General features: G+C 33.6%; 1 long non-coding RNA gene across 1 annotated transcript in view; it reads right to left on the minus strand.

The window, feature by feature from the left end:
* LOC125925517 (uncharacterized) overlaps positions 1-22,465 on the minus strand; it is a 70,434-nt gene extending 47,969 nt beyond the window's left edge. Inside the window, exon 1 of the long non-coding RNA XR_007458853.1 lies at positions 22,125-22,465. This is a non-coding gene — a long non-coding RNA (uncharacterized LOC125925517). The remainder of the gene's footprint in view (positions 1-22,124) is intronic.
* Positions 22,466-27,593: the final 5,128 nt, after the last annotated feature.

Raw genomic sequence — 27,593 nt, forward strand, 5'->3', positions numbered from 1 at the left:
TACATTCCTACCATTAACATACAGTAGTTCCCGTTGTTGGTTGTTCTGTATCATTGCTCCAAACAGATGTTCACAGTTTTGTTTTTGCTTTTGTTTTAGAATTTTAGTTATTCCAGTAGATGTGTAAAGGTAACTAACAATGTATGGCTTTGAGCATTTTATCATGTGCTTAATGGTCATTTCTATTCCTTCTGTTGTATTCTGTTCAAATATTTGTCCATTTTCTGTTGGTTTGTTCCATTTTTTTCTAATTATTAAGCCTAAGAGTTTTCTATATATTCTGAATAAATATTTTTAGTAGTATGTTTTGCAAATATTTTCTCTCAGTCCATGGCTGGTTTTGAATTTTCATAACAATGTGTTTCTAAAAGCAGACTTCTAATTTGTCAATTTTCTTTTGACTTTTTTATAGTCTGAGTTTTTATATCCTAAGGAATTTTTGCTACTCTTCTGAGGCCAAAGAGATTCCTGTTTTCTTCTAAAATTTACTAGATTTACTTCTACTTTAAATTTACAATCTATTTAAATTACCTGGCTATGTTTAAACATGCTAAATTAAATTGCTAAATGTATAAACAGATTAGAAAATTACACAGAATTTTGACAAATTTTGAAAGGTGAAACTGATTTCAAATTTCACAATATCATTAGGATTCTTGGGATAAATATACAAAAAATATTTTAAGAATGTTCAAATCTTTACTGTTCCAATAAAACCCATTCATGTAAGGAAAATGTTACTGAACAGAGATTGCATTATTATTTACAATTCAATAAATCCTAGCTCATAAAAAAAAGTATGTTGGAGAAATAAATACGGTAGCTAAAGCATGAATTCTATGGGGAAAAAAGGGGGGTGAGGAGTTTGAAGTTCAGGTCAGTCAAGGTGTACCATTAATTATATTTATAGTTTATTTTATGTGTAAATAGAAGCAAAAAAAAAACCCAGAAAAATTCAAATTTTCAGATGTTACAAATTAATTTAAGCTGATACTCTTTTTAATAATGATTTAAGATAAACCATTCTTAGGGTGCCTGGGTGGCTCAGTCAGTTAAGTATCTGACTCTTGGTTTTGGCTCAGGCCATGATCTCACAGTTTGTGATTTTTGAGCCCCACATAGGGCTCCACGCTGTCAGTGTGGAGCCTGCTTGGGATATTCTCTCTCTCTCTCAAAAAAAACCAAAAATTACATATATATATGTGTTATATATATATAACACACACATATATATACATATATATACACATACACACACCTACACACAAATAAACTTTTAAAAAATGTTAAAAAGGATAATCAAACCATTCTCATTTTGCTTTCAGTTCCCCTACCTGCATAATATAACTACATCAAAGAGTATCAAACTTAAAGTTTTGAATAAGTAAAAAATACCAGAAGGTTTAAAACTTCATCATTGCATTCACTAAACATATGGCATTCCTTAAATCTATCAAGCACTATTCCAGGGGCAAGCCAAACAGCAGTTAAAAGCAAACAAACAAAAAACCCAAAATTCCATTCATTGTGGAGCTCACACTCTAGATGATACGGGGCTCAAAATCTGTTCTTCAAATATGTCACAATTGATAATACTTTTTAAAAACATTACCTTCCTTCATAAATATTGCATTAAAATACACACATACACAATTTTTCAATACAGATATTTCAAAGCATTAATGCTAAAAATTGATAACAATTATTTTTTAAATTATTAATTATAAATCCAAAAATTGTAATCACCATTCTCCAGTGCCTAAAATAATTTAACTACAAAGTAAAAGTGCTTATATTAAGTTTGATATATGAAAGTTAATTAGCACTTATATAATGAAAAACTAAGATACATTTTATATTTTAATAGTACTGTCAATTTGTTCAGTTAAAAATGACAGGTGCCCTCTTTTAAATATAATATGTATGAGTGGGATGAGATATTTAAAATTTTCTTAAACGAAGTTGATCTGTATTTCTCACTGATAGGTATTTTCTCCCAGATTTTTCTATATGTATTTCTCTGTTTGCTTTTATAACATTTTTATTAACCAAGAAATTAAATATTTCACTTCAAATGTAATCCACATCAGTATAGGATGTATCCATTTCTATTTCTTTTCTAAAATTGACATATAACTTTGTGTCAGTTTAAGGTATACAATGTATTGCCATCATAGTGTTAGCTCCAACTTTTCACATAATTATCATTTTGTTTTTGTGGTAACAAAACCTAAGATCTGGTCTCTCAGCAACTTTGAAATATGCAGTACAGCACTGTTAAGTTTAATCTCAATGCTATGCATGAGGCCTCCACAACTTACTCATTTTCTAACTCCAAGTTTGTAGCCTTTGACCAGCATCTCCCATATTGCCTCACAGCCCCTGGTAACTACCACTCTATTATCTATTTCTACAAGTATTCATCTGTTAACCAATACTTAGGTTATTTCCATATCCTGGCTATTGCTGCAACAAATATGGACTACAGATATTTCTTTGATATCCTGTTGTCATTTTCTTTGGGTATATAGCCACAGATAGGATTGCTGGGTCATGTGGTGGTTCTATTTTTTTTGAGGAACCTCTATAATGGCTGAACCGATTTACATTCTGATAAGAGCAATGAGATTTTCTAAACATAATATTTTGTTAATTGACATTAATCCCAATGTAGAAAATGCAAATAAAAATAACATAGATACATAGGAATTCAGATTTGATGAGAGATACGATAGAAGATATACAAGAGCTAATATATTTAATAAAATATTAAGAAAAAAGAAAACTTTGGAATATTAAGATAAAAATCTAATAGTCTTTTTCTTTGTTATTTATATAATTTTTATGAAATTACATAATATACTCGTATTTTCATTTATGTTCACCAATAACATTCTATATCGCTTTAGGGCCCACTTAGTAAAATGAGATCATTAGTATCTCTACTTTTTCATCACAAAATCTTCTTTCCACCTTCCAAATTTAGCAGTTAATGCTTTTACACTGTAGAGATTTAGACTATGGTGCTTAAGTTTTCATTGCTTCAACAGTGTCTATTTCATGCTGCCCATTGTGCAAAGTATATAAAATGGGGAATGACAAAGTTTCACAAATATGAACCTTTAATGAGACTGTCAAGGATTCAAACCATTTTATATTTTTTCAACAGTTAAGTATTTGCATATTTCCCTATGTTTTCTATGGTTTTGATATGCTTCTGATTAATGGATTAAAACCAAATTACAGTTTAGTCCAGTGCTAAAATATTAAGTTTTGCATGATGAAATGTCTGCTTGAATTTTATACCCATTATCAGCATTGGAATTTAAGGGTTTCTTTTTAAAAAAAAAAAAATTAAAGTTGGGTTTTAAGAGGGAGAGACAGAGAGAGAGAAAGCAAACAAGGGAGGGGCAGAGAGAAAGGGAGATAGAGGATCTGAAGCAGGCTCCTAGCTGAGAGTTGAGATTCCAATGTGGGACTTGAACCCACAACTGTGAGATCATCTCCTGAGCCAAAGTTGGATGCATTAATTGAAAAGGGATTAGAGATCCCTTGCATTCATATATCACATTGTTAATTATAATAATTGACTATTGAATAATTTGAAACTTAAAAAGGAAAAGGAAATCTAGCACCAACTTTATCTGCATATCTAGCAATATGATCTTATTATTATGTGGGAGAAAGTGATATTATACAGGTACTAATAACCTCAGTTCATGAATACATTCATTTGTTCATGAATAAAAAGGGGTGGGAGAGGTACACAAGATCACAGTGGTCTAACATTCAAAACACCTGCTGGGTCATGCCATGTACTTTTCTAAATAAGTTCAACATTAGGAAAGCTATAGAAGATTGGTTCTCCCAAAAAGTTGCTGCTGAGGCAGCTAACCATAATGAGCACAGAAATCTTCAGGGATATTAAGAGGAATTACTTATCCAGCTGATCAAATGCACCAGCATAAATGAAAGCTTAAAATCTAAATGGTAATTCCACATAAGACCAAAGTAAAAATTTTATCCAGAAAGATTTTAAATATATAAACTAACTTTGAGGCAGAACAACATTTCTAACGCTTTAAACAGAATAATTTTACAGAAAGAAAAATGACAGATGAATCCAGAATTTCAGAAAGGTTACAATGGAATCTTTCCAGCGTCTATAGAAAACCATAGCCAAAAATTTAAAAAAAAAAAAAAAAAGTGAAATAAAAAGAGAGAATACATCCTTGGTAGCCATGAAAAGAGAAAATTATGGAAAATGAAATAGTTTCCTACGGGGACTGACGAATGCACAATTTTGAATCCATGCTGTTTCCTAGATATTAAAACTAAATATAGTACGTGTGCTCTAGTGCATCAGAGATAATATATCACAGTGTGAAGTTTCAAGATGATTATGTGTATTCAGCTGTTTTTTTTTTTTCTGGATATTGCTATGCCTTTGCTTTTTTCATTATCTGAGAGCACGAAAGGCTGTTTTTAGGAACTAGCAAAAAAAAAAAAAAAAAAAAAAGTAAAGCAATCCAGGTGACACCATAATGAAATGTGCAGCAAAGTAAAAATCCCATATTGGAAAGTGGGCTGCTTTTCAGACCCAGGACTGATTATGTTGTCGGATGACTAAATACTCCAGGGTAGTTCACTCCAGCAGCGGGGGTGCAGTCCAAATCGCTCATGCGCCAGTTCAGCCATATGATATCATTTCTGCCTGATTTAAGACAACCTACTAACCCAAGCCCTTACTCTGAGTTAAAGTAATACAGATATATCAGCAGGAAAGGGAAGTAAGGTATTACAGGTATATACATTTAAGGAAAAATGAATACCAAAGAATTACTTGGTATGACGAAAATATTATGATACTGTGCTATGAATCCTTCAACTACCCCAAATAGCATTATGAAAATATTTAAAACTAAATATTTGTTTCCTCCATGACTTATAAAAGTAAAATGACAGAATTTTCTCTAAGCCAACTTAACAAGGGGAGATTAAAAAAAATGGTCCAGGTGTTTAATAATAATATAACCTATTATTTTTAGTAAACCTATTATTTTTAAGTAAAATGAATGCATAAAAGGCAATTTAGTAATGGAAATATGATGCTAATTAACTTTCAAATAACACACTTTTAAGCATAATTTTCTTACTCAGGCACACATACCAAAGCAGAAATTTTAGTTTTCCATGATCATGGACAGAAGCTTATTATTAATATGTTTTTCCTTTTCTCAGTCTTGTCCATGAGACAGAATTCAAGGCTCATGCTGAGACTATGCAATATTGTTCCCTGCAAGAACCGATTTTGTCCTGCCTCAGAGGCAATATGTTTTTATGCTTAATTTTGCCCTGGGTAACCACAATGCTTGTTTATGTCCTTAAAATGCCTTTTAAAGAAATTGATTTCCATGAATCATCAATAAATCATGCTTCCAAATCTAATTCTCTCAGTTATGAGCTGAGGAAAAAATTTACATTTTCTTGCTCTATCACATGTTTATTAATCATGATTAAGCAGTAGCATTTAATCACGTGGGGGAGATATGCAAATATATCTCTCTTCATATTTCAGCATTACTTTAATTATATGCTTTTATTTAAAGTTTTGTCACTAGCATAGGATCAGTTTGGCTCTAAGTATAAGAAAATTACATTTACAGCATAACAAAATCATGAAGCTAATTTTTTTCTTTTGAACAAATAACAGAATAAAACAAAGCTGTTTCCAAAACAGTGGAAGAAAGGACCAGCTCCAGCAGCTGACAGGAGAAATAAAAATAAAATCCATTGTCCATCATTAATGGTTTACAACATTGTTATATTAATTTTCATAGTTCACAAAACAGTGGGGCACTAGAGAGATAATCTATATGTCAGAGTAAATGATATAATAAAGTTGTCAAAATCTGCATTTTGAAGATAAAAAATTAGAGAGGTACCATGAAGTAAAGTTGCCCATGTCCAAGTCGAAAAAAATCATTAGATATTTAGATATTTAGCAATATTAAAAAAGGCAGAATGATGAATAATTTCTACATAAAAAGTTTCCTCCATTTAAAGGAAAGAAAAGAATATGAATATATAAGGAGTGAAAAAATAGAATGAAAAAAATAGAACAGCTATTTTGTTATTTTTAAAATGTGTTCAGTATTCATCTGAATATTAAATGCTTTCAAAGATATTTTACTGTTTTTCAAAAATGTATATGCTCATAAAAATCAAATATATAACAGATGACTCATTTTTGAACATCCCACTAAAACATTATTATTCCTTGTTTTCATAAAAATCAATAAAGATATATATATTGATGTAATTAATCTGGCAAAAAATGATACATGATATTTTGTAAACTGTCTTTACAATTCATCAAATTTTCCATGGTCATTTTCCAACAGATATTTTCCTGCATCATTATTTATATTGTTTCAGTGACATTCAAAAGGATATGTTTATGTTTTTCTTAGCAATATCCTACTGATGAGCAATGCATTTTCCACAGTTTTGCTATTAAAAATACCTTAAAATAAAACAATTATTTAATATTTACTAAGGATTTGACTTTGACCTCATGACTGACTTCTATGGTCATGCTTTTAACCTTGTCATAAGAAATAACAACGAGCTTTCCAAAATTTCAATTTCAAACATCACACTCACTGTCCACCATATTATATGTTTCTAGCAAATGTTCTTCAGAATTCTGGCCACAATATTTTATCCCCACCAAGATTTAAAACCCATTGATCTACCTTCTTATGGTGTTCCACCCCAGGTATTACCTCCTTCCTGTGTTTTAATTCTACGAGCAATCAGCATGGAAACAGTGGCTTGCATTTTACTCTGCTTCCTTATGTACTTATACTTCCTTGGTAAATCTACTATTCTGGTTTAATGCAACTCTCTTGCTTTTCCAAGCCTCCATGCACGAAGCTGAACATGGCTGGAGGAAGACACAAACCCATTCTCACTTGTTTCAGTCGATCATCATGATAGAAACCATAAACAGATTCATCATACTGTCTGATATTACTCTTAGTCTATTTTCTTTCCTCTTCTCATAGGCAACTTTCACACTTTTTTCTCCTTAAACCGTAAAAACCTCCTCTTGCCATCTATAGCTAAAACAGCAGAGTGCTCCCTTCATCTGGAAAATTGAAGCAATCAGAAAAGTTGTTCCACAAGCTTCTACCACATCAATACTTTAAATCATCAGTAGCCATGTACCCATCTTTTCTGCAATTACTGGGACCTTATTGTTTAAACTCTACCTTTAAACTAGATTCCTTCTCCTCTTCCCTACTCAAGGGCCTTGCTCCTACAATTTGATTTCCTCCCTCCTTTCTCTACAAAAAGCAAACAACGAAAAAAAACAACCAAAACAACCACCACTACATTGCCCAATTTCTCTTCCTGGCAATACAGTAAAATTCTTTACTTGCTATCTCCAATCTATAGTTGCTAACTCTGATTTTTCTTTCCCAATTCTCTTACCCCAGTCGAGTTTCTTCCTCATGACTATTTTTAAATCACTCTTGCCAAAGCTGCCAGTGATCCTCAAGTTGCTAAATTCAGTAATTTCACAATGTTGCAGGAATTACTTTTCTGCTTTTATATTTTTATACATACATATATATATATATATATATATACATACATATATATATATATTTATTTATTTTATCACAGCTTCCAGGATCCTAGTCAACTGACTTTTCTCCTTCCCTTTTGGAAACTCTTTCTCAGCGTATTTTTCAGTTTTTAGATTATCCCACTTTTTAAATGTCAAATGACCTAAACGTTAATGTTTTACCCAGTCTCTTTTCTATATATACTTATTCCACAGGTGATTTTAATCAGCATTATGGAATGAAACAATTCGCATGTTAATGACTCACATATGCATACCTTCAGGCCAGACCCCTCTCCTAAACTCTAAGTATTATATTTGACTACTTCAATGCCTAATACACACCACATATAAACACTGAGCTCTTAATATTCCAATCTCCCAATCTAACTCTTCCTAGAGTCGTTGCATCTGAGTTAATGCCAACCACATGGTTCCAGTTGTTTAGACCAAAATAAAGGTCATCTTTCATCCTCTCTTTCATTCTCTACATCTAGTAAATCCAGATGACAATATCCTATAAAATATATCTGGAATTTCACCATTTTTATTCTGCACACTGTCTTCATCCTCCTCTAAAATACTTGAATCTCTCTTTTTAAATTTTTTTTAATGTTTATTTATTTTGAAGAAGAAAGAGAGAGAGTGAGCAGGGGGAGGGGCAGAGAGAGAGTGAGACAGAGAATCTGAAGTGGGCTCCAGGCTCTGACCAGACAGGACAGAGCCCAACGCCAGGCTCGAACTCAGGAGCCGTGAGATTATGACCTGAGCCGAAGTCAAGCGCTTAACCAACTGGGCCATCCAGGCACCCCAAACTTGAATCTCTGACTACATTATTGCAGTAGGCTTTTACCCAGACTTCTGTCTTAGCTTCCTGATCCTTCTTGACATAGCTGCCAGAATTTTAATGTGTAACTCAAAAATGGAATCATGTTTTTATTTTCTTTACACACTCTCATGACCTTATATAACCCTCGTAGTAAAAAAAAAAAAAAAAAAGTAGTTATGAGACCCTACTTGGCCCAGGTCCTCATCACCACAACAATCTCCTCTCCTATTATTTCTATCCTTGTTCATTCTACTTCCACGATCCCAGCCTCCTTCTCACTGTTTCTTGAGAACACTGGGTATCTCCATCTTAAGCAGCATGTCTTACAGATCTTTATTCAAAAATTCATATTCTCAGTTACATTTCCCACTGTTACTCTATCAAAAAATTCCACACATATCCCTAACTTATAGAATTATTCCTTCATACTTCCTTTATCTTTATCCCTTGTCAATAATATAGTAATATATGTAGTGTATATGATTCCTATTTTTCCTGTGTGTATCTGACTTTACCATCTAGAATAACAACCCAGAAGAACATAGACTTTTTTCCTGTTTTGTTTACAACTGTTTCCTGAACTGTGGAAACAGTGCTAGACACATAGTGAATATGCAATTCAGTTTGAGTGAATAAATAGCTGTTTCCTGCATTAATTCCACTCTACTTTACATTAATTATTCTATAATATTAGCCCCAGAACTTATATCTCAGGTTTGTTAGTGGAGTTGGTAACAGATGTACTCTGGAAGGGTTATGTGGATGTTGAGAAATATAAATGTATAACAAATATAAAACCTTTACAAATTGGTGTTTTATGTCCTTGAAGCTTGGATGATGAGTCACTGAGGCAATAACCAACATCAAAATCAAACAATAGACATCACTGAACACTCTGCAGAGACACCAACATCTGAAAATCCAGGAGAGAATCCAATGGGCCAGTAAAATTATAGACAGAATTTCTGAGCTAAAGAGATAAACACAGAAAAGTATGGTGGGAAAGTAGAAAGTATATGGTTGCATGAAATTATCTCTTAAATGCATTAATATTTTTATTTTCCAAGTAGGTCATGCTTCCTAGAGTTGGCCTGGTTAAATCATAAGGGAAATTATATACCGCATGGAACAGAGGAATCCTTACATCCTTATTAGAGGAATATGTTTATTTTAGTCTTTTAATAACTAGAACTTTTTTTTCACATTCAATTAAATATTTGATTAAGGAGAAGAGTCACACACATGCAAATGGAAAGTTCATTCTGTATATATAAAAGACATTTAAATGTATGCAGGGGAGAAATAAGTAATGAGGGATATAGTCTTCCTCTAAAGAGAGAAATGAAAATTTACTTCTTGATCTTTCCTTAGCACACATGTTGACAATGAAGAGAGAATAGTTCTACTTAAAATAGAATTCACTTTGGAACATAGAAGATTACTTAGTATATATTATAAAGTCCCTGGATGGCGGGACTCTTAAGACTTGATTCAATAGCAGTAGTATACTTTTGGTTTATACAACAGGAGAATTCCTTGGATAAAACTATTTGATGAAGATTGATTTAACAAGAACCATTAAGTGAAGAAAAGACTGGAGATAGGAAAAGCAGAAAATGTGGTCATCAACACATGAGACATGGGGAAATGCATACTGACTATAGTATGAAACACAGAAAATGGACTGAGGGACAGGGAGAGGGAGGAATCAATTTGGCTTAGTAATTAGTTCATTATGGGACAAAAAGAGCTAGTAGTTACAGGTAACTTTAATTCTAAGTAACTTATCAAAACACAAGATACTTTGCTTTGTCTTGTTAAAGACACTATTAATAGTAACAATGTTAAAAATGAGATTATATGCAAATCACATTCACATACACATTACATTTTTATCTCAAAATATTCCCTTGATTTAATTAGTTCCATGCTCCAATGTGTTTCCAATAGAATTTTTAAAGAAATAACAATTTTATCTAATGATATATATGTGCTTGAATTTTGTAGTTTCTCTGAAAGAGAATAGAATTCTTCAAGATCATTCCCAAATGTATTGATTACATTTCCATATCTGATCAAATTGTAATAAGACATTTAGAAATGTTAAGTGTCTTTTAAAGGAAAAAGTTTAAGTGAAAATTTGGTATATTTCTGTTTCCTAGTGAATAGAATACCTAGAGTTGCTTTCTTTCATGTAAAAGATGCCCTTTTCTCAGCTGTAAGCCTCCTTCTCAATTAGTGATTAAAAAGAGTCCTAGGGAGCCATCATTGTCCCTACAAATCAAGTAACATAGCTTCTTATCCTTTTGAGACATGTTTTCTAATAAGTAACAAACCAAAATATTAAAGATATCACTTATTTTTTAAACTGTGTGTTTTATTTAGAATATAAAATCAGCCAATACAAACAATTCCCAGTCAATATCTAAAATAACCAGAATGGATTTCCTTTCAATGTTAATGGCATTATACACACCTGACAGTCTGACAGTTTCTGAGAACGTATCTTCAGTAAAAATATGAGTGTTGCTTTTGAGATAAGGATGCTTACATAATGTGCAAAATATGTAAAATGCATTATTTCACTAGTGTTTACTAATCTATTATTTAATTTCCCATACATCAGGGCACAGATTAAGTTTCTTCTTATACAATACCTTTTGTGCTTCATGGCTGCTCAACCTAAAACTATCTTCTCTAGGAACCTGGCATGACCCGTTCCTTTCAGTGTTCCAGGTTAAATGTCACATCCCTAGAGAGGTCACAATCATCCACACTATTTAAACTTCTCAAACTCACATGTGCTATCAAATCACACATTCAGATATTTTATAAAATGAATTATAATATATATTTATATGTGTTTATATTCCCATTCTTATTATTTTTCTTCATTAGCAAAACATTTTTCCCCTTCAAGGCACACATACACAAATGCTTGACCCATTAACCCATTATCTTAGGCTCTACCTCCAAAGTATTTAAATATTGTTACTGAAAGCCAAAAATGTGAGCAATACTGAATTTCACAGCAATTTAGTATTTCTACTTTGGTCATATTTAAGTGAAATATCACTTTCACTTACAATAAAAAATCCCGTATGTTCCTATTTTAATGTAAAATTTCTAATGCATTGATTTGTTTCCCCTCTTTGGCGCAGTGGGCTTTGCCTTAATTTTTCTGCTCCTAGAGTAGATTACAAACTAAACATAACCAACTGCTCTATAAAGACTTCATTTCAAACATTTCAAACATTTCAAACTTTATTTCACACAGAATAATTTCCTCTAGGTTCCTCCATTTTGTCACACATGGGAAGATTCTTTTATTTTTTAAGGCTGGCTCTAATTCTATGTATCACATTGTTTTTATCCATTTACTCATCAGGGGACATTTATTTAGTTCCCATATTTTGGCTATTATGAATAATGCTGTAATAAATATGGGAGTGTAGATATCTCTTCAAGGTCTTGATTTCAATTATTTTGGATATATGCCCAGAAGTGGGATTGCTAGATCGTATGCTAGTTGTATCTTTAATTCTTTGAGAAACTTCCAAACTGGTTTCCATAGAGGCTGCGCTATTTTACATTCCTAACAGTGGGTTTCCAATTTCTCCCCATCCTTGCCAAAACTTATTATCTCATTGTTTTGTTGTTGTGGTTTTTTGTTTGTTTGTTTATTTTTTGATCATCGCCAGTCTCACAAGTATGAAATAATATCTCATTGTGCTTTTGGTTTGAATTTCCCTGATGATTAGTGATGTTGAATATCTTTTCATATATCTTTGGCTATTTGTTTTTCTCTGGAGAAATATTTATTCAAGTCCTCTGCCCATTTCAAAGCAATCTTGAGAAAAAACAAAGCTGGAAGTATCATATTTATGATTTCAAAATATATTGTAATACTGCAATAATTAAAACAGCATTATTCTGACATAAAAATAGATCTATGGAACAGAACAGATAGCTCAGAAACACACCCACTCATACACAGTCAACTGATCCTCAACAGGGTTTTCAAAAATACACAAAGTCAAAAAGGATGGTCTCTTCAACAAATGATTGTGGGAAAACTAGATTATCTACATGCAAAGAAATTAAGGTGGACCCTTATCTTATAAAATACCCACAAATGGTTTAAAGATTTAAACATTAGTCCTGAAACTATAAAATTCCTGGAAGAAACAGGAAAAAACTTTCAAGACCATGGTCCCAATGATGATATCTTGGATACGATACCAAAAGCACAAGCAACAAGAGCAAAAATAAACAAGTGGTCAAAGGAAATAATCAACAGAGTGAAAAGCAACTTACAAAATCAGAGAATATATATGCAAACAATATATCTGATAAAAATTCAATGCACAAAATATAAAAGGAACTCCTACAACTCAACAGCTAAAACTCCACCTCTTGATAACAGGAATTTTAAGGTTATCTCTGGTCATTTCAAAACCATCACACATATATTTTCACATATATTCAGATACATATTCACATGCTATGCAATTTGGGCCAAATTTTCCTAGATTACATTATTTCTTCTGATGGTTTCTGGCACTAATAGTATTTATTTCTGAATTCCCTGACTGAGGACAAGAAAAAGATGGGAGATAATGTAGGATGCCCATTTTTATAAGTATATCACATACATATTCATTCTAACATACAACTTAATCTTAAACTAGGTCTTAATCTTAAACTCATAGGAAAGTAATGAATGAAAACCTTCCTATCAAAATGATAGAATATGTTTGATGACACAATGCACTCAGAAAAAGTTACTTAATATTTTATAATACTTTATCTGGAGAATAAACTTACATGTATCTTTCACTGACTGCTCAGGGTTTTTTTTTGGAACTGCAATGTTGTTACCTTGTTTTTCAATTTTTTTTTTTTTTTAATGTTTATTTACTTTAAAGAGAGAGAGAGAGAGAGCTGAGCTCTTTCTGGGGAGGGGCAGAAAAAGAGGGAAACAGAAGCAGGTTTCAGGCTCCTGGCTGTCAACACAGAGCCTGATGTGGGGCTCAAATTCACGAATCGTGAGATCATGACCTGAGCCGAAGTCGGAAGCTTAATCGACTGAGCCACCCAGGCACCGCTGTTGCTACCCTTCAAAAATAATTTTAAACAGTAGAATAATAACACACTTTAGCATTTTTTAATTTTCTATTTTTAAATAGAAAACAAACACAAAACAGATCTAACAAAATTTCACAGAAACTTCACAGATATACTTTGATATATACTTCCCTCAAAATTGAGACAATGCTATGTCTAAGAAATACAAAATTTCTACATATGACAAAGGCTTTGACCCTCCAGGTTGACCACATAAAGGGATTAAGGTCTGCATCATCCTAGCCTCAGTTCTGCTGGAATTAATTCTGCTGACATTAAATGAATTTGCACTACCAGGGCTTGAGCAGTGACATCTGCCCTGTTTGGTTTACAGCAAGTTTTTCATGTCCTTTGTCACATTAAGTTGCTCCTCAGTTTTTAAGTTTAATCATCTGCATTTCTCTTGGAAATGTGATAATTTACCTTGGAAATGTGAGGAAATAATTATAATCATTTGGTTCTTTCACATTTTTCTTTCTTCCAGAAAGGTGCCATGTATGAGGAAACACCCTAAGGCATTGTTCATAAAACGTAACTACTGGGAAAGTGGCATGTTAGATAAAGGGTAAAGCTGAATGCTTTTTTTCATTTATTTGTTATCTCCAGCTTTTCTTAATTTAAATACCTTAAATATTTTGTAGTATTAGTCTGTCTCAGGAACTAACATTTTTAACTGAATTTCATTGTCTTTATTTTCTTCTTGAACATAATTTTGAAATACTATAATACTACACTATGATTTCTATACTGCTAAAATAATGTAACAAAAATGTGCCTGATTTTATAATTGTAAGTTGCATGTATTCATTTTTAAGTAACATACTAAATTTTGATTTTCAATCATTTTTTAAACTTTTTAACGTTTTATTTTATTTTTTGAGAGACAGAGAGAGACAGAGCATGAGCAGGGGAGGGGCAGAGAGAGACACTGAATCAGAAGCAGGCTCCAGGCTCTGAGCTGTCAGCACAGGGCCTGATGTGGGGCTTGAACCCACAAATGCAAGATCATGACCTGAGTCGAAGTCAGATCCTCAACCGACTGAGTCACCCAGGTGACCCTTCAATTATTTTTTAATGCTGCTAAGTCAACATTGAGTCTTCCTTTTAATACCACTCTCAATATAAGAAAATATTAATTTAATAGCAAATCCAACTTGAGTACTTCAGTTGGTCTGAACTTTTCAACTTGTTGTTTCTAGAGTCTATGATTTCCTCTTTATTAAGAATCACTCATCAAAAAAATATTGAAAGAGGAAGGAAGGAAGGAAGGAAGGAAGGAAGGAAGGAAGGAAGGAAGAAAGAAACATTTGCAACCCTGAAATGGATTGGCTTCATTTGAAGGCTCAAAGTGAAAAATACTTAGTAGCTTTGGGGCATGGTGTCCCCAACATCACTTCTGAATGAAGTGTAACTTCTGTTTCCTGACTTCTAAATTAAAAAAATAAATTAAAAAATAAGTTTTGTTTTGTTTTGTTTTTTACTTATCCCCACCCCCAAATTAATAATGACTGACCTGAAAGCAATGTCATTACTGCATCCTACAAACTTTATCACTTATAGGGTTTTTGTTTTCTATTTAGAAATTGAAATATGAGTTGCATACTGACATCCAAATAAAACAATTAACTGAACTCTCATCAACTCAGGGTGATATTAGAGTAAGTCTCAGCATCTTGAACTATAATGGTAGGAAGGTGACATGAAATATTTTAACTGATAACAGAAAGTTGTTTCTAACTTATTTGAATACATAAATTGCTTTGAGTGGTGAGCAGTAAAGAAATTGCAGTTTGTCATGTTACTTTTCCAACATTTTAAATATTAACTGGTCTCATAAACTTTGTGTAGGAAATAATATATACTCCTTCTCTAATAAAACAAATTTGCAAGTCAATATAATTCCAACATTTTCAGAAGTTGAAGATTTATCTTAGTAGAGAATCAATTTTAGAAAAAATTACAAGATTTTTTTTTCTCATTAAATGCATGACTCATTAGTAAGGCAACATGAATTTAGGAACATTTCCTTCCCTAGAAATAATATGTAACACTTATTTTGGGGATGCTGTGCATACTTGTAGAAACTGTACTGTGCATAATTACACTGGGCATGCACATAAATTTTATAAATTTAATTTTAATTATCCTGTCAGCACTATAAATTAATCAATGTTACCTCAATTTTTTATTGGTGAAATTCATGTCCAGAGTAAAAATATAACACCATCCTCTGAACCACCTTCAAGCTAAGGGCAAGTCTCTAGAGAAGGGCAAAGTTGTAAACCATTAGCCCACAAGCAATGTAGCGGTAGGACAGGGACAATGGCATGCTACTGATGGCATTATTTGGGAGGGAAACCAAAAGCCTTTACAAGGGGAGGAGAGAAAGCCACATTCAGTCTGTCTTCCCTTCTGTAATCAGGCAATATATCCACTCAACCAAGATTTATTGAGAACCAACTATGGGTCAGCTACTATACTAGAAACCATGGATATACAGACTAAGAAATATAGTTTCTGCCCTGGAGGATTCTTCAGTGCAGTTGAGAAGTTTAGAGTACACAAATAATTACAACAAATTACAACAGTGAACTGAAATACTAAAGTAGAGGAATCTACAGATTTCTCTGGGGGCACAGACAATGTGGAAATTTCATCTTCCAATAGGTACATTTTCTCAGATCCTAATCCTTTAGTTTTCTAATTTCCTCCACTAACCTTTAACTTGTGTCTTTACATATTTTAGCTGTCTAAATAAAGGACCATCTCCTCTTTGCACATTGAATTAACATCTCTTTTAATTACAGTAGAGTAGCGAACCACAAACTTATCTCTTGAACACAATGCATGCATGGCTTAAAAAGAGGGTTCATTTTTTTCCTTAATTACCAGAAATTTTAATGCCTTTTCTAAAATATATCCCAATGTTCTTCTTCTGAATCCTTTTGAGAATATTTTAAAGGTAGCTATCTATGTTTTAATGAAACATTAAGAATTTATACATTTTATTTTCCAATAAAAAAAGATGGCATATTAGTCTATGCCCCAAAGCCAAATATCAGTTAAAATACCTTAATTGCTGCGATAACAAGTAATATAGTGACTAATTTGTTTCTGTATCAAATCATTTAGTGTGGGTGCATACAATTTTAGAAATAACCACACTTTTGTACACCAATGACTGTGCTCTCTTACCGTATTTCAAGTGATTACTTATGATTGTACATAAATGAATCAATGAGTTTTGTAGACTAAGTGACATACGGCAGCCCCAAACTATTCATATCATCCCTGATGTTTGTTCTGAATAGAAGATTTTGGAAATTAGAAGTTGGCAGTAAAATAAATATGAGGAATCATTTAAAGTAGTCCAGGCATCTCTTACATCTCACAGTGCATATTTTGACACTTGCTGGAACCTTTAACCTTTGTTTACAAGACATTATTTAAACTGAATTTAACATGGAACATTTTTTGACAAAATGTCTAATTAAATATTCTTCAGAATCAGTGATCATGGGATACTTTTTGGGATAGGTTATTCTAAAACAATTTTACTTTGTTTACTGTTTTCTATCCCCTAGTAATTTCTATTTAAAACACATAATCAGTACCAGAAAATATAACCAGGAATCCAATCCAATCATCTATAGCATCCATGTTCTTTAAGTAAAAGCATAGTTTTTCATCTTAGTTTTTCATATTAGTTGAGATACTACACAATGCAACCACAGTGCTAGCTGTGGGAATATATAAATATCGGTGAGAAACCTAGTCAATGAACCAAATCTAGTCACACCAATTTGTTCGCTTTGTCTTCAGTTGCTCAACAGTAGGACTCAGTAGTTGCAATAGACACCGTATGGCCCACAAAGTCAAAAATATTTACTACCAAACCCTTCAGAAAAAAGTCTGTTGATACCAGATCGTGAATATTTAGGCATGGCTTCTATCTTCAGGATGGTTAACATCTAATGAGTTTTCTCTAATAAACCCTGAGAGGTGGCTTTCTTTTCATAATTTTGAGATTTGCAAATAAATAGATGATAGACAGATACATAGATTTTTAGTTAGAAATTGCATCATAGATAGTTATAGATACATATTTCTCATTCATGATTCATGTTGATGTATACTCAGGCTGATATATACCTGGAGGTGTGTATTTTTAATGTATCAACAGATATTTCTAAACTCCTTTTGACAGTTCCAAATCAAAATGCTAACTAATGCCACATCTGTTATCTCTCAATCATTCTTAGATTTCAAGCTGTGTAATATTAATGAATAAAATATACGACCTTAAAACCGTATCTACTTTGGGCCAATACCACCCAACCCTACTGCTGCTGTTACATTTTTCTTTAAACATTTTATTTATGTATTTGTGTATTTATGTATGTGTTTATTGAGAAAGAGTGTGTATGCGTGAGAGCAGGGGAAGGACAGAGGGGGAGAGAGGGAGAGGAAGAAGGGAGGGAGAGAATCCCAATCAGGTTCCACACTCAGCATGGAACCCAATACAGAGCTTGATCCCACAACCATGGGATTATGACCTGAGCAGAAATAGAGTCCAATACTCGACCAAGTGAGCCACCCAAGCACCCCTTTTTCTTCTTTAAAAGCATATTCCCCAGATTAAATTATGAAAATATTTAGAGCAAGGACTATGTTGTATTTTTGAATTTTTATTGTGTAGTATAATCATAAAGACTCCATGAATACTTTTAGATAAATTAATGGATTTGTGACAGATTCATTAGCTATGGATTAGTAACTAAAACTATTAACTTGGTTGGTATAAATTTAAATAATCTAGATGTGAAAGATTTGATATTATATTAATGCCCTCAGTCATTCATTTACTTTTCAGTCAAATGTATGGCAATCACTTTTGCATTATGTATCTAAAAACTGTAAGTCACTGCTAAACTTTGAAAAGATGAGAGAATTTTGCTGAAATGTAAACATTTTGCTTTGCCATATGTTTGCTAGTTGTGTTAATAGATTCAAATTAAACATTTAAAAACATCTGAATAAATTCCCTTCCTTTTTTTCCACTGACAGTTCCAAAAAAAACAAAAATTAACTACGTTAACATAATAAAAATGTGTTAAAATGAATTACTGGAATCAGAAAAATTCACTGACATCTATACTAAGGAAATAGCCAATCCTCCAAAAAAGAAAACTTTGAAATGAAAATTGAATTTTTCTTTCAAACATCTAGTTTCAAATGTCCAAAGGAGACCAAGAATCTTATAAAACAATGGTAATTTAAGGAATGTGTTATTAACACGGTAATATATACTTTATATTATTCTCTATGCTACATTACAAAACAAAATAGAATATAGTTAAATAAAAATTTAGACTTTCAGATTTTAGATATTATAAAATACAATAATCAGGCATCTAGTTCTTATTTTTTAATTAAAATACTCACTATTACATAATAATTAAAATTGAGCTACATAAGGAAAACAAATGATACTAGGTTCCCAAATCAAAAATATTCACAAGGGACACATTAGAAAGTTTCCTGAATACTAGGACAATTTTTTCCTAATACTTAAAGTTATTAATGTAAAAAGGACATTTAAGCACCAGGACTATATAGAATGTGTGTTGTTTCTAAGTGTTATCCCAAAACTGGGTATCCGGTATCCTGAAAATATATCTGGACATTATTCTCCATCCAGGAAATTTTAACTTACCTATCAATTTTTTTAAGACCTTACATAGGGCAATAATCTGTCTAGGAATTACTATATTGTGTAATTCGCTTCTCTTGTTGAAATGTCATGATCTTTGAAGGTTAATTTTGTGCTGTGTCAGACACATGGTTAGGTAAAGTAAACAGATCCAAAGGTAAACAATATTGTTATTGCCTCAAAGAAGCTCATCATAAATTGGGGATGAAACAATATATAAACATTATGGAAATATTTACTTAATGTTATAGAACATCCTTTTGCTCTGTATCACTATCAAAAATAACTCTCCACATAATCTTTATCAAATTCTATACTGTAATATTCCTTACTACTTATTTCAACTCTAAATTAACATCAGTATAATTGTCTTCCTTGCAAGACTCTTCATTATGGCCTTTTGCATTGCCACTACTTAAAATAAGGACAAAGGGGCGCCTGGATGGCTCAGTCAGTTGAGCATCTCACTTGATTTCAGCTCAGGTCATGATCTCACAATGAGTTTGAGCCCCACATTGGGCTCTGAGCTGACAGTCCATTAGCCTGCTTGGGATTCTCTCTCTCCTCTCTGCCTCCCTCTCTCTCTCTCTTTCTCTCAAGTTAAATAAATAAATTAAAAAAAAAAAAAAAAAAAAGAGACAAAGTGTATTTTGCTCATTGATGTAGTCTGTACCCTACTACACAATGCCCAGCATAATAGTAAGAATTCTGTCCAAGAATTAAATCTCTGAGATACTAAGTCATCTTCATGCAAATAATTTATATTCCTTTTCTCACTTCATGTCCAAATTCCCACTTGCATCTTTGCAAATATAATTAACTTTAACATTACAACTCTATTTAATATCTCACATTCTTTTATGATTGTTGCCATATCTTTTATCTCTACATAAATTATGAATTCATCAGTGTGTGGCATATATCATTGATTATTTCGGCGTTACTGTTATTGATGAGAAGTCAACAATAACTCTTACCATTGTTCACATGTACGAAACATTTTTAGCTGTTGTTTTTTTCCCCCCCTTCTGGTGGTTTTTAAGATTTTAATTAATTTTCTACAGTTTTGACTACTTTCCTCAATATTCTTATGATCATATTTATACCATTTGTGGTTTGTTCAGCTACTGTAATCTAAATGTAAGGTTTTAGCTTTTTATTTTCCAAAAAGTTTTCTCTGTCCCAATGTGTTATTTTTGGTATTGTCTCACTCAGGTCCCTCAAACTGTTCATTTTTCTTCAATCATTATCCTTATGTTCCTCAAATTGATAATTGCTACAGATCTGTCTTCAATCTACTGCTCTTTTTTCTGCCATCTATAATTTTAGTTAATTCCAGAATTTATTGTCTGTTCATTATTATTGTCTCTGCTTATGTGATGAGATTAGCATTTATAATTAATTCAGATCTTTTTCCTTTAATTATTTATAATGGATGCTTTAAATCTGTATTTGCTTAGTCTAACTTCTACACCATTTCAGGTTTGTTTTTTATTGACTGCTTTCCCACAACTATGGATTACACATATATTTCTGTTCCTTTGTATGATCATTGATGGGGGTGGGGTAAGCAACAGCTTTATTGAGTTAATTAACATACCATATAATTAAACCATTTATTTAAAGTTAACAACACAGGGGCACCTGGGTGGCTCAGCTGGCTAAGTGTCTGACTTCAGCTCAGGTCATGATTTCACAGTTTGTAAATTTGAGCCCCACGTCCGGCCCTGTGCTGACCAGAGCCTGGAGCCTGCTTGGATTCTGTCTCATTCTCTCTGCCCCTCCCCGACATGTGCTCTGTCTCTCAAAAATAAATAAATTAAAAAAATAAATAAAGTTAACACAAATTGTTTTTATTATATCCACAGAGTCATGCCATCACCGTAATCACTTTATTTTCATCACCCCCAAAAGAAACCGTGGACCCTTTAGCAGTCAGTCTGTTTTCCTTCACTACTCCAATTTTATTCTCTATAGATTTTCCTATTCTACACATTTAATAAAAATAAAACCATACATGACCTCTTATGACTGGATTTTTTCATTCAGCCTAATGTTTTTAAGGTTCATCCATGTTGTAATATATATCAATACTTCAATTTTTTTTTTTTTTTGGTGTCCAAAAAAAGGAGATATTACTTATTTTGCCAACTGAAGTTATTAAATATGCCCAAACCCCTACTATATAAATCTTAATTTTATAAAGACATTGTAACAGACACACACACACACACACAAAGTTAGGACATAATCCGTAATAAAGGGTTTCTAAAATTTTCTTAAATTAGGTTCCATGAAAAACAGCATTTTTTACTGTGGGCCATTACAAAATTCCCGTGACACGTGGTCATTCAGACCCTGTGGGGTCCCCCTTTCCTCATCTGTAAAAGCCAAGTTGGACTAGATAACTCATCCATTTCTCTATTCAAAAATAATAAAATAAATAAAATAAAATAAAACTCAGCCATTTTCCCATTCAAAAAATAAAATAAAAATTATACATACACACGCACAGCATTATGGCTCTAAACAAATCTCTCATTTTATAGTCCATTATCAGTAAATTCCTATCTACTAGTTGTATTACTCCCAGACAGTGGACGAGGCTAGGGTTGCAAAAGAAAGTTCAAGACCAAAGGCTGTATGGAGGTGGAGGGCTCGTGGGTGTGAGAGGGACTGGTCTTTGTGTTTTAGGGTCTGGCTTCACAAAAAGAGGTGGCATTTGCGAGGGGTCGGCCTGGCAGGGCAAGTGGGGGGCAAGGCTAACCCTCAGACCAGGCAGCTGCAGGGGGTCATGGGCTAAGGGTGGGGGATTTTACCTCCGAGATGAGCTGCTGTCTGGGCGTTTCCGGAGACAACCGAAGGGAGCCCCATCTGGTCGCGTGGAGGATCAGGGAGGCCAGCCCCGAGAGGAGACTTCAGCAAAAGTCTCAGCTGAAGGGTGCCCCACCGCAGGGAGGAGCCGGACTGCAGGCTGTTTTGAGGCAGAAATATTTGCAAAAGGCACCCTTAATGCCCCACAGACTCCATGGAATAACTGACTTCTTTTCCTTGGGGCTGTGACGCCTCTCGTCACCGCCACTCTGGCCGTCACACCTCCTCTGTCTCACCCGCTCAGGGCAGGGAGCATCACCGTAGCTCAAAACTGGGTCTGAGAAGACCTTTCCCGCCAGCACAACTGCGTTTGCAAACAGACGCTCGCCTGAGATCCCGCGAGATCTCTCCGCTCTGTTCCTTAGGCAGGAAATGCGCAAGCGCAAAACTTGGCGGTCTTTTCCTTTTCGCGAATGAGGCTTCGTTTCACAGGTACTGGATATTTTCTTTATTCATTGGTTTATGGACAGTTGGATTGTTTCCACTTGCTGATGGTTAATCGTGATTATTATATTTACGAGCCTTCATATGGAAGTTTCTGTGAACTTATGTTTTTATTTCCTTGGGTAGTTTCCTAGGAGTAGTATTGCTAGGTCATGTTAACTCCATGTTTAATTTTTGAGGGACTGCCTATCTGTTTGTCAAAGGGACTGCATATTGTACATTCCTATCAGCAATGTATGAGGGTTTCAGTTTCTCCACATCTTTACTTGTTATCTGCCTTTTTTTTTTTTTTTTTATCATAGCCATCCTAGTGGGTGTGAAGTTGTATCTCATTGTGGCTTTGGTTTGCATTTGCTGGGTAATGATTTTGAGCATCTTTTCTTGTTCTCATTGGCTTTTTGTATATCTATTTTTGAGAAATATCTATTCAGAACCTTTGTTCATTTTTTAAAGGAGTGTTTTGTCTTTTTATTAAGTTGTAAGAGTTCTTTACATATTCTGAATACCCAGTTTCTTTTTTTAAATATTTATTTATTTTTGAGAGAGAGAGAGCGCGAGAGAGCGCGAGCAAGCAGGGGGAGGGGCAGCAAGAGAGAGGGAGACACAAAATCCGAAGTAGGCTCCAGGCTCTGAGCTGTCAGCACAGAACCCAAGGAGGATGGGGTGCTTGAATTCACGGACCAGAAAATCATGACATAAGCAGAAGTCGGACCCAACCAGGCACCCCCTGAATACAAGTTTCTTATCAGAAATATGATTTATAAACATGTTCTCCCATTCAGTGGCTTGTCTTTTTAGTTTTGGGGGTTTTTAGAAGCACAGAAGTGTTTAATTTTGATGAAGTCCAACAGATTTTCTTTTTTTTTTTTCCTGATACTTGTGCTTTTGGTGTCATATCTAAGAAACCATCGCCTACTCCAAGGTTATGAATATCTGCACTTGTTTTCTATTAAATATTATACACTTTTAGGGGCACCTGGGTGGTTCAGTCAGTTAGGCATCCAACTTGGGCTCAGGTCATGATTTCACAGTTTGTGCATTCAAGCCCTGCATCGGGTTCTGCAATAACAGTGCAGAGCCTGCTTGCGATTCTCTCTCTCTCCCTCCCTCTCCCTCTCTCTCCCTCCCTCTCTCTCTCTCTGCCCCTTCCCCACTTGCACAAATGCCCTCTCTCTCTCTCTCTCAAAATAAATTTAATTTTTTTCAAAACAAAATTAATGAAAAGTGTTATATAATTTTAGATAATATTATGTAACATTCTTTGATCCATTTTGATCTATATTTTGTATATGACGTGTGGCAGGAGTCCACTTCATTGTTTTCCATGTAGCTATCCAGTTGTCCCAGCAGTGTTTGTTCAAAAGACAATTCTTTCCCTCACTTATCATTTTGGTGCCTTGGCTGATGATAGTTGTTTTTGTTTTGGCTGTGGTTGTTGCAGGATTCTTTACCTCAATATCAGGGTTCCTTGTTTCACAGCTTCGAAGAATGAAGAGTTGGACACAAAATAAAATGAGCAGCAGGAAAAAGTTTATTAGAGTTTAAGTTTAAAAAGTAAGAATAGTATTAAAGCTTTCTTTGAAGAGAGGGGACATTGGAAAGTGAATTCCCTGACTACGGACAAGGGACTTTATTTTATAGGATTTGGGTCTGTTCCTCCCCCCCAACTCCACTTTCTTGGGGTGATAACTGTAGGTGCTGAGTTGTTCATTTTTGTAGGAAACATAAGGGGAGAGGAGGTAGTGTCTGTTACATTCTTAAGAAAAACTTTAAGGCTGAGGGACCTTTTCTCATGATCAGACCTGAGGAAGTTCTTTTCATGGTCAGATATTCCCAGCACTGTTATAAAATATGTGTGCTTTCCTTCATTCAGGGACCTCAAGTCCTAACCTTTCCCACCTGACCTTTTTAACCCCATCTTTCCTTATCATATTGTTTTAAATTAAATACTGGACATTGTGAAACCTATCCTGTAGAAATGCAGAATTCTGTTATCTTTTTCTAAGTATTTTTATTTAAGGTGGCAGTTTAGTTATTGTTTAGTTATTTTTATTTAGTTAGTTTACTTATTATTTAGACTTGTTTTCATACTTTGTTGTTGTAGGCCCAAAGTGTTTTCCTAAGTCTCACTAGTTGAGCACTAAAATTTCACAACCTTTCCTAAGGAATTTTTTCAGGACTTCGGTTTCAGCTTTGTTAGGATGTGATTCTTATTCTGAGGCCTTTCTGACATCTCAGCTACATGTTAAGGAGATCTCTTTAATGGTGGGGCCAGATGTCCACAGAAGCAGCTTTTTGCAACTTCCCCGTGACCAGCACTGCTTCGTTGCTACTCAGCCCTTCCAAGGCTGGTATCTGGTAAAACTGTGTATATATTTCCCAGCCCTTGTACACCAGCATGAGTCTTCACCCTGACCTGTGGAGCTCCCACTGTACAGAGTGCTGCTCTCTCTGATGCGTCACCCCACAGATTCCAGCCACTTCACTCTAATTACTCAAACTCTAATTAGCCTCAAACTCTAATCAGCCTCAAACTCTAATTACTCTCTCCTCAGTTTTGTGGGATTTCATTCTTTTTTAGGATCCCAACTCTATGGTTGAGTGGGAACTTACCCATAGGTATGTAGCTGAGAATTTATGTGAAACTCAAACTGTTGAGTTTCCCTTACAGGCATATCAGCACCAAATTCTGCCTGTTCCCATTGCCTGAAAACAATTGTCTTCTCTTACCATTCTTTATAGTGGGAGAGTTAATCTGGACACCAGTTACTCCAGCATATGATGGATACGTTTAAAAAAAAAAAAAAACTTCTTTACAATGGGAATATATTTGTTTCATTTCTCTAAATACTCAGAATCACAAAATAATATTACTTATCCATAGTATTCATTCCATGAGTCATTAGTGATATGTGACGAAATCCTCTACCATGTTTAGTATCCTGGAAATTTTTATAATTCTGCATTGAAAAGAGACTTAGTACATTTTGTAAAATTGTAAGAGAGGATGATAATTCTGAAATGACCGTAAAAATTACAGCATACCTGTTTCAATAGCAAAAATCCAAGGAAAACTGAAAACTGCCTGCTGTAAATTAGCTGAATTATTTGAATGCAATTCAAATTACTAGAAATCACTTAGTAAAGAGTACAAATAATACTGTTACAAGAATGATAACAAGGGGGAAATTATTCTAAAGAAGTGGAATTCTCAGCTGGAGGAGATAATTAGGTAATGAATGGTTAATTGGTAGAGTAGGAAGTTGGTGTGTAGGTACATAAAAGTAGATTAAAAAGTCTCAAGAGAGACAAAGCAAGGGAGAAAGCAATTTAGCATATTAACCAGTATCCTTCCTCCACAATTTGTAGACATATGTTATAGCCTAAGATATCAGAGGAAAACTGATACCTCTCATTTATTCACTAAATGGTAAAAATATAGCATTAAGAAATTAATTAAATAGCTATTTAATTTAACTTGACCCTCAGCTCGTTAATACATAATACTATAATTTTAAAAGTAAAAGACTAGCACACTGAGGTTCAGAAAAAGGTAGCACTAAGTGGAACAAAACTACTAAAGGAAGGCAACCAGAAGATTCTTAAGACTAAACATGTATAGTCCACTAAACACTATAAGGCTACTACTGATCTCACCAGACATTGTACACAGTAGAAATAGCACATTGTCTAGTAGAATACAAAACATTCCCCTTTCCAATAACCCCTTCGTGTAGTATTTTCTTATTTATGAGACGCAGTAAATGGCCAAGTCGTTTGAAATTCTGCTTGCTGAGAAATGATCTGTGATCTCCCACAGACTTTAGTTTCTCTGAACTCTCTTTCAGGTGAAGGTGTTCATGACCAGATCTTTAGGCCTTGTCTACAAACTGACAGTCTGTTTGTAGGGTTATCAGAAAAAATACAACATTCTGGTTAAATTGTATTTTAGTTAAATAACCTTTGGAGGAATGGTATAAATGTGTCCTAAATATTACATGGGAGTAATGTAGTATACTACATTATTATAGCATAATAATTATACTATAAATTATTCATTATTCACTGTTTATCTGAAGTTCACATTCACTGGATGTTCTGTAATTTTATTTGCTAAATCTAGTAAACATACCTATTGGATAAATGCATGCTGGTTTTGGAAGGCAGCAGCCTGGAAGTTATAACTGTAGGCCTAGAGAAATTAACCTTTGTTGGCTATGATTAATTTCTTCAACTTTAGAAGGGGATAATTGTAGTATCTGTTTAATTGCTTATTGAAATGATTAAAAGATTTAAAGAAAGTGACTCCATAACAATGCCAAGACCTCACAAATAGTAAGCCCTCGAAAAATGTAAGTTATTTTTCATTCAAAGACACTTAAGAGAATACATATATATATCTTTCCAATATTCAAAGATTATTTTCTCAACATATTACTTCTCTATTAAGATATTGAAGTTTCCCTTTCCATCATAACATTCCATGCAAAACTGTGTAATATTTATAATGTTTACCGTACTTAATACCTATAAATAATTTTAGCCATTTGGATAAAATAACTTTATCAAAACTATGAAGACCCAATGTTCTAGGTCAGTTTTTAATCTCTATTCCATGTAAATTCATTTAACAATTAGCATATATCATTGTGTAACCCACAAATTTAAAATAATTATTATTCGGTGTAGGTCACACATCTAGTAAAATACTGGTTTCATCTTATTATGTTGCCCTCAAGTCCGGCGTGTGTGTGTGTGTGTGTGTGTGTGTGTGTGTGTGTGTGTGTGTATGATGGAGAACTAAATGTAGTGTATCATAGACTGTAAGAACGAGCATTTGACTTTTTCAGCCTCTAGAATGAGAAATGGAAAAAGAGGAGCTGGAAATAGTTTCCAGATAATCAGTATCAACTGCCACAATCCTTTCTGCACATTCCCCTTCTCACATGCCAACACCATAATCTTGTCCT

The sequence above is a fragment of the Panthera uncia genome, chromosome F1 (genome assembly GCF_023721935.1).
Source record: "Panthera uncia isolate 11264 chromosome F1, Puncia_PCG_1.0, whole genome shotgun sequence".
Lineage (NCBI taxonomy): Eukaryota > Metazoa > Chordata > Mammalia > Carnivora > Felidae > Panthera > Panthera uncia.